At 32.7% G+C, this 12246-nt stretch overlaps 1 long non-coding RNA gene and 1 pseudogene across 1 annotated transcript; one reads left to right on the top strand and one right to left on the bottom strand.

Annotated features, from left to right (window-relative positions):
• LOC101250581 (uncharacterized) overlaps positions 1 to 2987 on the bottom strand; it is a 33086-nt pseudogene extending 30099 nt beyond the window's left edge.
• Positions 2988 to 9013: 6026 nt separating this feature from the next.
• Positions 9014 to 10745, top strand: LOC104646449 (uncharacterized). Its single transcript, XR_740544.4, has 3 exons — positions 9014 to 9175; positions 9334 to 9395; positions 10609 to 10745. It is a non-coding gene; the product is annotated as an uncharacterized lncRNA (long non-coding RNA).
• Positions 10746 to 12246: the final 1501 nt, after the last annotated feature.

The raw sequence follows: 12246 nt of genomic DNA, 5'->3' as shown, positions 1-12246 counted from the left end.
CATAAGCCCTTGTCATTTTTACTTTCCTTATATTTATTCTTGTATGTTTAGACTAGGACAGGTACGCAAGAAAGAAATGGGTTAAAAAACCCAAAAGCAGGTGGGTCCAAGTTTCGGTCAAGGCGAACAGAACCCGAAAACTTGGACTCAAATCCCTCTCTCTCTATCTCTCTTTGCTACTTGTTTACGTTTTTAATTTTGAATGCCGTTAGCTTAGGATCAGAAAACTCCAAACCCCCTTTCGAAGCGCCTTCTATTTTATCAAATCTTAAAACTAAAATGGAATTTCAAAACAATAAATGTTTCAACTCATAAGTTTGTTTGAAACTCTAATAGGTTTAAAATTCAAATTCTAAGTTCGTTTGAATTTAAAGAGCTTTAAAATCTGAAAAGTCGCTTAAGTAAATTTCTCATAAGTTTAATAACTTCAAAATTGCAAAGATATAACAAAGTAGTCAAATAAGTTAATCGTCGGAAAACCGTATTTAACGGAGTGTCTTAGGTGCCTTACACCTTCCTAAGACACTAATAAGAATCCCGAACCCTTAAAAAATGTTTCAAAACAATTTTTCTGTTTAGGTTGTTTAGAAACAAAGTTTTCTTGATTTTTCTTAAAAATTAAGTGGCGACTCCTAAAAGTCGAAAATATCTTTAAAATAAAACGAACTCTTTTCGAAAATCACTCTTTTTTCGATAAAACACTACCAAAATTATTTTGAAGAGTAATTTGAACCATAAAAGCACTGAGGCACAAATCAAGCACATACTAATAGTAATTATTTATTTCAGCTTCAAGCAAATCAGATTTGGCTGGATTCTCTCACAAATATTACTCCAAACTTGCAACACTAAGGACCATGACTAGATAGGTGTCGTCTACACTGCACATAATGAGACAAACTTGTGTAGATTTAAGAATAACACAATCTATGCATGTCTCATTGTATTGTTAGAAGATCTTTACTTGGAAATGAAAATACTCAACAAATTGCTGCAGTAGTAACCAACAATGATAGCTGAAGCACATATAAAGTTGATCACATGCATAGACAAGTTTGGTAACAATAATTCACAGGCTTCACGAGTTCAAACTTAATCCAAGATATAGCATGTTGCCTACAAACCGAATTAAACAACAAACTCCAATAATTATTATTATTATTTTGAAAATGGAACTCCAATAATTATTTAATTGCCTTTTTAACTCTTTAACTTGTGTCTCCAATATACCTGCTTCACACACTACATAACCATCAAGACCATTTTCACTACTGTTCTCTAGCCATTAAATTTCAAGACAAAAAGAGGGGAGTTACAGATTCCACAATTTAACATTACGGAATTCAAGAAGCCTTCTCGACTCTAAAGTGATATAACATAGGACATCAATTTGCAGTGGAAGAGGAATTTCATTAACTGAACAGGGATACATCTTGGTAAGATACTAACGAAGTAGAGTAATACATTTCTATTTAGCACTAACATTTCTTGTACAACTAACTACATTACAAGTAAAGAACCAAATGGTTAATCGGGAAAACAGTTAGGGTGCTTAAAGGACATACCTTCACTAACGCAATTTTGGCTGGGTTGACAGGTACTTCCCCACTTGCCAATCCAATAACCAGAATTTGTGCCCCCCAATTTAATAGCTTTAAGCTATCTTTTGTAAGTTCCCCCCTACTGGATCATACAAGACATCGACCCCTTTGAGCTTTCTTGACTTCAGGAAGCCCTTGACACTTTCGATGACATTTGCACTGCTCAAGTCTACTGCATGATCAGAACCTAAAGACTTCAAAAACTGCACCTTTTCATTTCCCCTAAGATTCAACAGACAAGCAAGGATAATTTTAGTACAAAAACTTAAATCAACTTTCTTGTATACATAAAAATCTACAAGTACCTAGCCACTGCAATAACTGTCGCTCCACAAACCTTCCCAATTTGTACCGCCGAAAGCCCAACGCCTCCAGCTTCTCCAAGCACCAGTAAAACCTATATAACAGGATAACCAACAGATATCACATGCTTTCAGGTGTGTAAATAAATCATGTAACAAATTGGCATGACCCTTTTCTCCCCAAAAACCAAAGGAAGGTGACCTACCTGTTTGGGACGCAGCTACGCTCTATGCACCAGTGCCATATGTGATGTCCCATATGCAACAGGAAGTGCACCAGCTGCAACTAGATCACACCCATCAAGTACTTGAAACCTTCAATTCCAAAACAAACTTAAGACTGTTTTTTGAACTATTGAATCAAAACACAAAAAGGAACATCTAGTTTGTCTCGTATACAAAGACCAACCTAGTACACTTTCCATTTTTAGTGTATTTGAACTATATGCATCAATTACCACGCACAAACTACACTAATTCCAATTGTTCAATCAATTAACTAAGTTAAATTGGACTACATAACTCATCCATATCATTGCTCTATTAGGCCCATTTCATTTCACTACTAATCGGGATCATTAAAAAACTGGTAAATAAAGCTTTCTACATTCGCACCGCTTAAAATAAACAATAAACCAGAAGAGAATAAGGAATAACTTACAAGTCGGATTTATCGGCGACGATGATTTGAGCGAATGAGCCAAGGGCAACAAAAGAGCAAACGAGGTCTCCAATTTTGAACTTAGTGACAATTAGGGCCAATGGCTTCAACAAAGCCAGAGTAATCGGAGCCAGGGATGAAGGGTAACGGAGGTTTCTCTTGGTATTTGCCAAGGACTTGGAGATAATTTGCGAAATTCAAGCTGGAGACTTTGATTCGAACTCTAACAGAGGTTGGCGATTCCAAATTAGGTATAGGGTGGGAGGTTGAGACATCGAGTGACGAATTCTCCGATGCATTTGGTGGCAGAGTTGGGTCGCCCAACTTTCTTACAAGTAGAGCTTCCATTTCTTCCCAGTAATCGTGTCTTATGCACTCTGCATACCCTTTTTGTACTTAAGGTGTGTTCACTATGAAAAACTAAAGCTGTTGATATGACATGCCTCTAATGCTAAAAATAATATTTATTTATTTTCCTTAAATTTTTCACAAAGTATATATTTATCTAATTTTAAATTAATGTGTAACATGATCAAGTCAATGAATTAAAAGAGAACGGTTCTATTAATTCTAAGCTTTTACTCTATGCATAGGAAAAGACATCTGGTTACTTTCAAAACTTTTTCAACTCCTAAATCTTAATTAACAGATAGGCCTTTTGTATCTCCTAGGTCAACTACTGCTTGCCCCCATTAGTTAGCATTTGAATTAATTAGTAGGCATAACACATAAATGTATTCGTTAACTTGACTTCAAATCATATTTATGTCATTCAACTTTGAGTGTGCACAAGTAGACACTTAAACTTGTATAAAGTTGAACAAATAAACACATTTCCTAAATGTCATTTTTTGTCCTACGTGGTATTCTATGTGTATTGTGTCATGTAGAACTCATGTGTTTATTTATTTTAAAGTTAGATAACTAAAGTGTTTGTTTGTGCATTATGAAAGTTGGAGGTCAAAGTTAAAATTTGAAGTCAAATTTAAGATCTAATATATGTATTATGCCTAACTGGTAATTAACAATTAAAAATTAGAAATATAAGAAAGATGAGATGTCCCCAGATTATTTCTTGAAAATGAATAACAACAATGATCAATTACCATCAAGCTTTGAGGTATGTTTCCTCACTAGCATATCTATCTCTTTTTTTCTTTTAGACTTATTTTTGTTATAAATCTTAAATTTTATGTAGAAGAAAATAGTATTTTTATGATATATATTTAGATTGCTTTGAACGGTAGTATGATTTGTAGACGATTTTCTTACATCTAACCTTTACAGAATTTCAAATTTGATTATATGAGATTTTGTTGCAATCATATATGGAAGCTAATTGCACATGTCAGCGAGTACTTTATATTTGATTTACCATAACTAAGAAGGTATAATATTTCATGGTAACTTTTTGTACTTGTAAAAGCTTTCTAAATTATTTAAAATATTTCATTGACTAGTTCAAGATCTAGATGTGCCACGACCATTTTCTTATCAACATGGGAGGTGTCTTTCTATCGGTTTTGTGAAATATTGCGAATATTGAGGTTTTATTCAAGAAATAGAAAGTAGTGACAAGTTTTATTTTATTGTGATGTTGTTTATATCTTAGGATAGCGTACAATATGCATACTTTATGCACATTGAAAATTACTTATTTTTCTTTTGAAGTTACTACTCTTAATATTGTCAGTCACACAGAAATGGTGGCCACGAGAATTTTGCCCAAAAAAAAGTTTTCATAACAATATTATTATTATTGTATACTTTCCTTTATGTTCTTCTAAAACAAATTAATTTGATTGCATATATTTTTCACTTTCTTATTATAGTGATTTGAGATTTCATGACAATTTATTGACTACTTAGTCTCATTTAAAAAAAAATTAACTTAGGAGTATGTGATTGCACTTATTTTTCACCTTCCAAATTCATCTGAATTTATGTTTTTCGCATTTTTCTATATTTACCGCATATTATGGTAAATGCTATAACTTTGAAGTTTAAGTTCATTTCTTTAGATTTTGTAAGGAATTTTATAATGTATATCTTAAATTTATCAAGGTTATATTTGATAATAAATTGGTTTGTGTTTTTTGCTATGCCCTGCCCCAAGTTTAAATGCAAGTCATTTTATTTAACATTTCGAAGAAATATCAAGATTGTTTAAATGTTAAAAAAAAAAAGGTGAGTTTTAGTTTTTGAATTCTACTTTTCAAAAGTTCTGATTTTATTTTAGTGATAATGTCCAAGTACCCCCTCAACTTATGCCCGAAATCTCAGAGACACACTTATACTATACTAAGGTCCTACTACCCCTGAATTTATTTTATTAATAATTTTTTACCCCTTTTTAGCTTACGTGGCACTATCTTGTGGGTCCAACAATGGTTGACTTTTTTTCCGAACTAGTGCCACGTAGGCTAAAAAGGGGTAGAAAATTACATATAAAATAAGTTCAGGAGGTAATAGGACCTTAAGTATCTCTGAGATTTCGGACATAGGTTGAGGGGGTACTTGGGTATTTTCCCTTTATTTTATTTTTTATGGTAAAAAAAGAAATGTATGTGAAGAATGTCACTATCCACTGATACTTTCCTTTTAACCCATTATTGTGCTATATTTCAATTATTAATTGTATACGAAAAAATGACACTTGAATTTATCAAAGAGATCAACCAATTAACTAATGAAATTTCAATTAAAAAATTTATATTTGTAAATGTAATCTAAACAAATAAAATATATATAGATTATTTTATTTTTATAAAGACTAAATTTATGAAAAATATATATCTACTCACTAATATTTTGATGATTGCACATAGCGTGACTAAGTTTACTAGTTAATTATAAAATATAATCCATAAACATGACTCTTAATTTGATGTATGATTTTTAATTTTTGAATGTGCATAATTAGATATTTAAATTGAATAAATTACCTATATACACATCTTTTCTTTTCACAATTTCCATAATTCCCTAACAATTTTAAAATTTTCTAAAATTTCTTATTTTACTTCCAAACATTTGATACATAAATCCTAACTCCCAAAATTAATATTTATTTTTTCCTTATTTCAGTCCACAAATCACTTCCTATACCACACCAAAAATGGAATCAAAATTTCAAATAATAATTTTTTATTTCTCAAAAGTAAAATTTTATATTATAATAATAAAAAGTAAAAATAACATCAAAGTTGATAAAATTAATCGTTATTTCTAAAAGAAAAAAATCATATTAAAAAAATGAAAAAACAAGATCAAAGCAAAAAACTTATAAAAAAAAAAGCAAAAAATTAAAATTGATTGAATCATAAAAAAATTATATGTTGAATCAAGATTTAGAAAAACTCTTTTACTTATTGGTGATGAATTTTTTTTTTTTAAAATAACAAATGATTGAGATTTGAGAATAACATGGAGAAAGAAATAGGAAAAAGAATAACAACAAAAATAAAAGTCAACTAATAGAAAGAAAATCAATTGATTGATATACCTTATCAATCACAAATTACTGTATTATCGAAAAATATTTTGTTATTTAATTATATTAGGATTTCTTTTCATATTTGATTATTTTATTATTAAATAATATTTTTATTATTTCATACATATTGTTAGAAATCTATTATTATAAATCAAAAACTAAAGTCGTATTTGATTTGCAATGTTTATACATGTTCGAGTTCTAAATCTACATTGAAAAACAAGTTTAAAAAAAAGAGAAAGAAATAGTTGGATTAGTCATTACATGATTATCACTGCTAACGGCACAATGTATCTCATTTATTTTGATTCTTAAATTAGTGTTTGTTAGTATTATTATTGATTCGATACATCTATAACACCCCGTAGCCAAAACAGACCAAAAATTAGTTTTTCAAAAAAATCTGCAGGTGCTACCAACGGTGGCATCGACGGACCGTAGCCTAAAGCGTCCGTCATGCACAACCATCGATGGGATCAGAAACTCCCAAAATTTCAGCCTAGAAAAATTGATTAAGTCTTGGACGACGGACGGACTTATGGTCCGTAGGTCAAACGACGGGCCATAGTCCGTGACCGTCGATCAAGACTCCATTCAACCATTCTCTGGCAAGAGCTATGGATAACCAGCATGGTTTGCAGGTGGACCTACAGTCCTTAGGTGGGAAAATTTGCAGCCAATTAAAGGGAAATGCAGTTGGGTCAACTTAAAATGATCATAACTCTTATCAAAAAATGAATTAGGTCTCCCATGACCTACCCACAGATATATAATTGAATTATTTTTCCATAGCCACCGACCTTGCTAAAATAAGACCTCCGAGTAAAAAATTATGCCCATTTTAGTAAAGGTCTGTTGAACAGGCCCTCACGACGAACCCAACGACGAGGCGTCGGGCGCACGACGGATCGTCAATCCTTGACGTCGTGAGGCCCGACAGCAACCTTCCCAGGGGTCTTTTTGACCTTTCCCACCCCGTTTAAAGTTACGTCGTTTTGACCCTAAATCATCAAATTTTAGTCAGTTTAAGCCTAGAAACATAATTAAAACATATCCAAGTCAAATCATTAAATCAAAACTTAGAAAATTAGAAGCAAGAGAGGAGAAAAAAAGCTCAAGAACCCTAGTTCAAGAACGCCACAAGCTCCAACAGTTCCAGCCTCGAAATATAAGTATTTTTCCATGGATTTCATCACCAGGTATGTGGTATTTCACTATTGGGTTCCTTTCACCCATTGTGTCCCTAGTATTCAGTCAGATTCTTGATTCTCTAATCATGATTAAACCTAGGATTTCTAGAACTTTGATAGAACTTCATGATTTCGTTAAAACATATGTTCCAAATCAGATTATCATGTTATTTCTTAGATTATCGCATGAATTTCAGAACCATAGCTTTGTATTTCTTTAGTTTTTGAATTACACATGCTAGGTCAAATATTTCAGTTATGCAATTATGCATGCTTAAGTTTTAATGCATCATTGTCAGACTAAATGTTGCATTCCCAGTTTGCATATTCAGTTTTGAGTTATCAGTATTTTACAGAAAATTGAGACATAATTAGTTAACTACATAAATCCATGGGAGTAGCATAATACCGAGTTGGACTAGGGTTTAGCGTACCCAATTAGTCTCAAAATTACTAGCCAAGTACATTGTAAGTCCCATCTATGGGCAATCAGTTTAATGATCACACCAACATGTCTTTATACCTTTGGCGGAGTATATTAAGTCCTCTAGATGGGGCGTATACATCGAAATCCACATTTAGCTCATGTGGTTTTATTATCGATTATTAGTAGCTCCCACAGTTCAATCAGACTCTTTTGCATTGACCATTTATCAGTATACTCAGTATCCAGTTTCAACATGTTATAAATTGGTCATTTCATTTAGTTATCTCATAACTCTCTATATCAGGTTCAAATTATTTTACTTGCGTTTGTGATTGTTCATTTATGTTTTATTTCAGCTTTATTCTATCCTACATGCTCAGTACCTTTCAAGTACTGACGCAAACACGCTACATCTTCTCGTGATGTAGGTTCAGGTTCTCAGCATCCATATCGCGCATAGATCGATTTCTCGATCTCCAGTTCAGCAGATTCAGTGGTGAGTCCTCATTCTTCGAGTACATTACTCATGAGTTCATTTTAGTCTTCTTTTAGTCATTTAGTTTCAGTTTTGCTAGACTTAGCTGGGGTTTATCCCAGTATTTCTAATCAGTTTTTCAGGCATACTTAGTTTCAGCTTAATGTTGAGTTAGTAACTTCATTGTATTAAACTCATCAGTTTTCATATATATCAGTTTTAGCATATGGGTATTCCTATATTTTTATTATAAGTTATGATTTAGCTTCCGCATCAGTTTATTATCTGTAATATGCTCATGATCATTCCAGCAGGGTTAGCTTGGAATCACTTGTGGTCCTAGGTTTCGTGTCCGCGTCTCGGGGGTAGCTCAGGGAGTGACATGTACTATAAGTTAACTCCGACGGAAGTATTTAAACTAGAGATAGTAAGGTGGTCATTGAGCTTAAATTTTAAAGTTAAGTGCTAAGTTGAAGAAAAAAGGATCAATATTTAGAAAATGTAATAAAATAATTGAGCTGCTTGGTTCGCTTAATTAAACTACCAGCTGCATCACCTACTTGAGTTATATGGATATAGTTAAAAGGCCCAATTTTAATGGATCAAATTTAAGCTTATATTAATGGGCTCACTTGAGGCCCAAACCTATTAAAAGAAAAAAAAAGAAAAAAAAGGCCAGCAGCCAAATCTGCCGAGGTCAAATATAGTTAAAGCCCAAGTTAAAGCAAGTAGGTGCTCACCTAGTTTGACCTTTTGAGTTGCTTGATGTACATAAGCAGGTGCATCACCTACTTAACCAATTGGTGTCTTAAAATGGACCAAAAAAAGAGTATCTAGATGATTTTTTTTTGTGGTCAATAAAGCTCCATATAAATCCAATATGAGCTGATCTTTTCACCCATTTTAACACATAATATTGAGAATTAGCTCTAGCTTTCTCTCTCTCTTTTCTTGTAAAGATTAAAACAACAACCTTAAAGTTCTTCTAGAGTTTTGAAGAAACCCTCATATCTACAAACCAAGGTAAATGAAAACACATGGATTTAGCTTAATTCTCCCATGGATGACTAGGAAAATATGTCATTCATGCTCATGTATAAGTACAAAGGTAGAATATTTCCAAAAGCTACTGATTACTTCCTTAATTATTTACATACCCTTTTCTTTTTCTTTGGTTTAAGTGTGAAGGGAAGTTGAAGTTCTAGAAAAATTCAAGTTATAAGGAGAAGTTGTAGAAATTGAGGTAAGTTGACTGCTCCATTTTTGTCTTCCTTATGTGTGAGTTGGAGTGAGGAATTATTGGTGTGCTTTCATGAAGAACTTAAAGGGGTGGTGAGTTCAATAATTGGTTGTATGATAAAGAATATTTGGGATTCTTTTATGTGTGTTGTTGTTGGTGTAGCTTGGTTAATCTTAGAAAATGATATATAATGTATATATTGGACAGAGAATGAGGCTGTGGTGATACACATTATTTTAAGGGTTGTATGGGCTCATTATCTGTCAAAGTTAGCTATTGTTTTACGAGTCTCAGGGTGAGATAACTGCTAATTTTAGTTTACCTTGACTTAAATTGTAGATTAAAACCAAAAAGGGGAGGTTGAATCGTGATAGTTATATTGGTTAGAGGATAATTTATATAAGGCTATTTGATTCTATATTCCTTGGCATGAAATCTGATACTTGCGATTAATATCAATGAAGTGAATCTCCTAAGTTTTATTCCTAGTAAAAGAAACATAGTGGCAGCGTGCTATCTCCAAATAGCTAACAATATTTTCCCCTCTCCTTAGTGCATAGAACTACTTCATTATATGTTCACTATTCTATACTTGTGTAATTATCTCCCTCATGTGCTGGTATAGAAATGGTATTTGCAAAAGCAAGTCAGGTGAATCCTCCTCTTTGTTAGTTGAAGTGAATTGTATCATTAAACTCACAAGTAATTGATGTTACATAACTCCTTATGTCATTGTTACTGCCTCGAAGTATTAATTTCATGTATTCTACTGCTGGTCCGTATTTCTAAATATAAAAAATGACTATGACCATCAAAATAACAACCTCAGAGATTAAAGAATCTAAGTAAAAGAATTGACATATAAGGGTGGCAGCTCAGGGACGAAAGCCTATTATGGGCCGATCCCAATTTGTGTAATTATGAGGACCACATCTCATAGTTAAATGCCCAACATAGGTCATCCTCTTCTACCACTGTTCATCTGGTCAATCGTATCGCATGCCTTATAAAGATAATAACAAACAAAAACTTAAAGACAATAATGTAATACACATGGTCCCATAAGAGTTATCAAAGGTGGTCTTCTGTTCAGACTTGTGCATACATATATTAATACTTGGTTCCATTCGAACTCTTATTTTATTTATGTTATTGCCTTACATATTCAGTACAATTTTTTCGTACTGAGACGCTGCATTTCATGCTGCTGGCACAGGTACTCTAGCTATTAGACCTTGTCAATAGGTGCACACGACCCTCAACTACTTTTGGTGAGCTCCAGGTTGATTCAGATCTTTGTTGAGTCCTTGGTAGATTCATTTTGGAATTTTATTATAGTTAAGGATAAGGGGGTGGGGGGGGGGGGAGGGGGAGGGGTATGTCCCAACCTACTCTAAGGTTTTCTATCTCTTAGAGGCTTTGTAGACTAATGTATGTGGTTCAGTTGAGTTTTAACGAGTTGTGGCCTCAACAACCAAGTCTTGTATATAAGTTTTGGGTCTACTTATTTTAGTTCTTATTGCAGCAGCCCATGCGAACTTGTCACAATGTTAAGATTGGTTATATGCATAGTAAGCACAAGTTACATGCTGGTTCTCTCGAGCCTTTAGAGCGTCGGGTGCCTGTCCGTCTTAATGGGATTTGAGACGTGACAATAACATTCAACAAGTTATGATATTCTTCAATAAGATAGTCTTGCATCCAGTCAATTCCATACTTTTCGTTGATAAAAAGTGGTTTAGTAGTGGACTATCCTTCTTAAAAAGTTGGTTGTTCTTCCATTTGAATACTTTTTAAAGAGTTATCCTTAAACGAGAAACTTTTGTTAGTATGCCAATTGAAATATTTTATCACCCTAACCAATTTTCTATTAGGTGATATTTATAAGATTGTTGACTTAGGTTCAAACAACTATAACTAAGAATATGTGACACAATAAAGAACACATAGATGTATAGTGAGAACCTCTAAATCATAACTTATAATATGTAGTATTTTTACAATCTTCACTAAATTTCAAGGTTTTAGATTACAACTCAATAATCAAAGAAACTCACCCCCAATGCCCGCCAAACAGACTAGTCTATTCAACTATTTTACTCAAAAATGACTAATAACTCTAGTTGTATACTTAAAATACCTCAACTCACACACTAACACTTTGCTAAGTCATAAATCCCAATTCAATTCTATCATGATTTGATTCTGCATCCAAGACTGATACTTAGGATCATAAGTGATCACAACCAGATCCTTAATACTAGCATGTTGCTAGTGATTAACACTTTATGAATTGCAAGTAGAAGCTAAAACATAGCTAATAGGTTAAAATACTTGATGTATAACTGAATGAAATGACTAAAAATTCATGAAATAGATGAAAAATTAATGTCTAAAATAATTGCAATTATGAGGATCCACCAAATGTTAGAATAGAAAAGTTGTAACCTATCTATCCATGAATTTGAGAGTGAACACATGAATCCACATCATTATAAGATATATACCAGAATATAGTATGTGATTAGTATGTGAAGTGTACTTTGTATGTAACGTGACACTACATATAAAATATTTATGATAACAACATGCTTTCAACGACTAATGAGTTTCGATAATCATGAATATATGGAATGGATAATGGAACATCTTCAAATCAGTGTATAAAGATAATTTAGTCTGCTCAAAATAGTGCCTCATCTTTGGATTGAGGCTCAAAGTGATCTTTGATTTTTCACATAGAGAACTAATAGTCCCTCATGTTTGCAATATTGGTGCACTTTTGGTCCTTTCCTAAAATTTTTTCTATTTTTTAACATTAATTTTGCCCAAAATTTTATATAAGAAACGTCCG

Source organism: Solanum lycopersicum, chromosome 3, assembly GCF_036512215.1.
Source record: "Solanum lycopersicum chromosome 3, SLM_r2.1".
Classification (NCBI taxonomy): domain Eukaryota; kingdom Viridiplantae; phylum Streptophyta; class Magnoliopsida; order Solanales; family Solanaceae; genus Solanum; species Solanum lycopersicum.
The sequence above is the reverse complement of the archived record's forward strand: the minus strand, read 5'-3'. Positions and strand labels throughout refer to the sequence as shown.